Genomic DNA, 4906 nt, shown 5'->3' with positions numbered 1-4906 from the left:
CTTATCTATTCATTCATTCTATTTTATATCTTCTTATCCTATCATCGTTCTAATTTTTGTTTTCTTTCTTTTGGTGCAGCTCCAGGTTATGACTCGAGGGAACCCTTCGATACTAATTGAAGGTGATCCTGAACTTGAGCGTGCACTTAGAAGAACGGGTAAAGAACCTATGCAAGAACCATCAAATCTAGCTGAAGTGGATGTTGAAGGATCTGACAACATGGCAGAACAGAATGAACAACAGAGAACACTCTCTGGTTACGCCAGACTGCCAGTACTGGGGACACAATCTAGCATTGTGTGGCCACCGATCACAGCTCAGAATTTTGAGCTAAAGCCGGCATTCATCCACATGTTACAGCAGTCCACACAGTTCAACGGTTTGGGCGATGAGGATTGAAACAGTCACATAGAGAATTTCTTGGAAGTGTGTGATATGCTCCAGATCAATGGTGTTACGGATGATGCCATCAAGTTGAGAGCCTTCCCATTTTCCTTGAAGGCGAGAGAGAAGCAGTGGTTACACTCATTACCTAGAGCATCGATCACTACATGGGAGGAGATGGTAGAAGCTTTCTTGCCCGATATTTCCCTCCCAGAAAATCTACAAAGCTTAGGAATGAGATTTCGTCCTTTGTGCAAATGGAATTGCAGTCTCTATTTGAGACATGGGAAAGGTTCAAGAAACTCCTGTGTAAATGTCCTCAATATGGGTTTCTGGAGTGGATGATTATTCAGACTTTTTAAAATGTTTTGAACTCAAGTACGAGACAAATACTTGATGCAGCAGCATGAGGTACCTTAGGTAGCAAAACCCCTGGAGAAGCTCTGCAATTAATTGAAGAGATGGGGTTGAACAGCTACCAATGGAATGCTAGGGAGAAGAAGAAAGTGGCCAGCATCCATGAGATCGATGCAGTTACATCGTTGGTGGCCAAAGTAGAGGCATTGTGTAAGAAGTTAGACACTACTACCACCAATGGCACATCCATTGCTCCTATTCCGCCTCCCCAGTCTGACACTACTACCAACTCCACAGAGATGTCTACTCTTCTCGTGGCCTTTGAGCAGTAGTTGGAGAAGTGGGCTGCTAATGACTCAATTACCAAAATGCTTGTCAGCCAGATAGTCATTCTTGAGATTCGAATCCAGATTGCGGATCTACCTACAACTCATGCAATGTGGGAATATCTTGAGCATGGCTACTGTGGGTCCAGTCAGGAGTAACTATACACCTTGTACCGGGCACTCGGTAGTCTTTAGCAGGGGGAGGACACCATAAACTAGTTCTATAGCTAGTACTGTGCATTATGGCATCAGATTGATGCTCTCACACCTCCATACTGCATAGGCTACTAGAATTCTTACCTGCTCTGAGTCTTGCTCCCGTCGTCATCGTCATGATGAGACACGCCGTATGTATGAGTTCATCATACATCTTCGGCCCGAGTTTGAGCCAACTTGGGCCCAGCTGCTGCATGTTTTGTCTACATACTCTTTGGATGGGGCCTTTGCCTTTGTTCGTGCTGAGGAGACCCAACTCTGGGCTTCATTTACAGGGGATAGTGCTCTTACTGTCCCTCGTCTTTCTTCTCTATCTCCGGCATCCTCCTCTACTCATCACCCGCCTCCTTCCCTTGTCTCCTCTCGGCCTCCTCCACGGCCGAAATGGCCTACGACTTGTCACTACTGTGGCATATTGGGACATTTCAAGCGTGATTACAGGAAGATACAGTGTGGACTTCCGTGTATAGCTTCCCTTGGTACATCTTCACTAGCTCCACCTCTTCTTCCCCTGCCTCCCACTCCTCAAGCTCATTCTGTACAGGCCTCCCATGCGCTACCATCTCCTATGTTGTTACTGTAGATTAGAAGTTATTGGCAATGTTCCGGCAATTTTAGCAGTCCCATCTGTCGAACTCCATCTTCACCACTAGACATGCGCATTTCGACTCAAGTTCCTCTCGTCCGATCCAGGTAGTTCTTACCCTTTTTAGCTTCTTGATTCTGGTGCTTCCCTTCACATGACCCTGATGCCACTCATCTTTAACGGTCCTGTTTACCTTCACTTATCACCCGTGTTCTGCACTGCTGACGACGCACTCTTTCCTGTTTCCTTTATTGGACATCTTGCATCTAGTGCTTCTCAGTTCCCTCTGTCTCCTATGTTCCTCGTTTATCTATAAACCTTATGTTTGTTAGTCAGCTTAATGATTATGATTGTCAGGTTATTTTTTACTGTAACTCATGTCGTGTGCAGGATCACAGTGGGACGGTAATTTTAGATGGCCGCTATCATAGTGGTGTTTATGTGATGGATTCCCTTCATCTTCCATCTTCCTCTGGACATACTCATCAATGTCATGCCGCAGTTTTGTCTCATCATACATGGCATCATCGTCTTGGTCATCTGTGTCCTACACACATGTCATCTCTTGTTCATCTTAGCTTCTTAGGAGATGTCTCTCCTTCTTTTGATGTAGTTTGTCTTGGTTGTAAGCTTGGTAAGTTGCTACAACACCTTACACTTTGAGTATGTCTCAAACTACTGCCCCCTTTGAGCTTATTCATTCTGATGTTTAAGGTTCCGCTACCTTTGTCTCTAAAGGCGGTAATCGTTATTATGTTCTCTTTATTAATGACTACACTTGTTTCATCTAGATTTATTTTATACATCATCATAGTCAGTTATTGTCCATCTATCACTCTTTTACTACTATGATTCACACTGAGTTCACCACCTCTGTCAAGATCTTTTGGTCAGACTCTGGTGGCGAGTTCACTTCCCCGGCCTTTCATGCCTTTTTTATCCTTTAAGGGCATCTTGCCTCAATTATCCTGTCTTGGGGCTTGATCGCTTCCCCGCAAGTGTATGGGATCGCCAAGTAATACCTCGTGCAAAGACACGAGGATCATATTCCACGGGGCTAAGGATCTCCTATTACTCCTTCTCGAGCTATTATCTAGCCTAAGATCTTAAGTGATGGGTTTACTCTACTAAAAACAAATAAAACTAAACACAAGATTTGCTAGCAAATTAGAGAGAACAAGCAATAAGCAAGCAAGAGAATCAATGAAGTGCAAAGGCCTATGGATGTGGATCCCCTTGAGGGGTTATCATGCAACATGGATGATGATTTAAAGATGCAAGGGTAAATTGGACCATGAGATTCCAAGATTAGAACAACCCCAATTTCTCGGCGATTGAACCCTAATCCCATACGAACATAGATAGGAATTTCTTCCAAATCTACATTCCTACGATTGCATTAAGTACAAGATAATCTCGCTTAGGAATAAACCTACTCTTCTTCGAATTAAACCTACATGGAGGGCTACCAAACACCCAATTTCTCGGCGTGATGATACAAGTATCCCCCTTCTAATCCATTCATGACCTAATACATGCGAGCAAGTCACATCAACATGCATCATTCATAAAAGAGCTACGGATTTCTCCTTGGTGTAACACTTAGCATGAAAACAATGGATTAGATCTCAAAAATACCCAAGCATAGAGTTAACAAGCAATCATCCAAAATACATGATAAAAACCCCCCAAGGTTCACCAACACCCGGTGGCCTTGGGGGTCTAGTGTGTCATCATCTCATAAGAAAGCATATAATCAAGCAAAACATGAAACAAAGACATAGTATGACACTCCCTAGATGAAATGGTGAAGGATGGGGCGAGAATATGCCGAATGACGCTTCCCCCGCTAAAGGAATGCCGAATGACGCTTCCTCTAGCCGCGGTTCTCCTTCCTTCAAGTCGTGATCGATCTCCCCTTTGAATGATGTTGCCTTCTTGCCTTGAGAGCCTTGGACCTTGGGCTTGAATGATCTTCTAGCTTTCTTGCCCTTCTTCTCCTCCCCAAGGTCGCCCAAAATCTCCCAAATGATCTCCCAAAAGTCGGCCAGCAAAAAGTTTTTTTTAATCAGCCCTAAAAGTGAGTATATATACCCCCCGAGGCATACGGGCCGTATAGGGGTCGTATGGGGGTCGTATAGCACACAGAAACCCTAGATTCGCGTTCCAAATGGGGTGCATACGGCCTCCATACGGCCCCGTATACTGGGTAGTATGGAAATCTGGACAGAACACCAACTCAATCCAGCTGTCTACGAGTGCATCGGCCCCCATCTTGGGTAGTATGGGGGTAGTATGAAAATTCTGTTTTCTTCTCTTATTGCCAAAAATGATATCTTCTTGTTCTCCATGGCTTCCATATGCCCTACAAAGCAAATAATAGAGCGATTAAAAGCGCTGAAACGGGCATCAAACCTCACAAAATACATGCAAAGTGCATACGATACATATATGAAAACACCTACATTTAGACACTTATCAGGGCTCACCCACATAATGGGTTACTGAACGCAAGCATCATCATATCTTAGAGATGACTCATGCCTTTCTTCTTGGTACCTTTCTTTCTCCACATTTTTTGGCTAATGCTGTTAGCACTTATGTTTATCTTATTAACTTGCAACCCTCAACTCAACTTCATAGTTGTAGCCTAGGTGAGTGTCTCCATGGAACACATCCTCACTATGATCATCTCTGTGTGTTTTGGTTGTCATTGTTTTGTTTTGCTCTCATCTTGAGAACGGACAAAACTTACAGCCCAGTCAGTCTCTTGTGTTTTTCTTAGGTATAGCCTTGAGCATAAAGGTTATCATTGTTATGATCATGTTACTTGTTGTATATGTATTGATAAGTGCATGTGTATAAGTATTACTAAGTATACTTTTCTTACATTGAGCATCACTTTTATCAGGTTTTATGTCTCATTTGTGTGTATATGTGTTCATTTGTGTATTTAGGTTTATGAAGACAAGTTTGAAAGAAAAGAAGAAAAAAATAGATCATTGATGCAATTTTTGAGAAAACTCTTGTATCGAA

The 4906-nt window shown here is 43.0% G+C and overlaps 1 non-coding gene across 1 annotated transcript; it reads right to left on the bottom strand.

Moving 5' to 3' along the window:
• Positions 1–609: 609 nt before the first annotated feature.
• On the bottom strand, positions 610–716 carry LOC120271302. Its single transcript, XR_005539918.1, has one exon. It is a non-coding gene; the product is annotated as a small nucleolar RNA R71 (small nucleolar RNA).
• Between the last annotated feature and the right edge of the window lie 4190 nt (positions 717–4906).

The sequence above is a fragment of the Dioscorea cayenensis genome, chromosome 10 (genome assembly GCF_009730915.1).
Source record: "Dioscorea cayenensis subsp. rotundata cultivar TDr96_F1 chromosome 10, TDr96_F1_v2_PseudoChromosome.rev07_lg8_w22 25.fasta, whole genome shotgun sequence".
NCBI lineage: Eukaryota > Viridiplantae > Streptophyta > Magnoliopsida > Dioscoreales > Dioscoreaceae > Dioscorea > Dioscorea cayenensis.
This window is presented reverse-complemented; position numbering and strand designations above follow the sequence as displayed.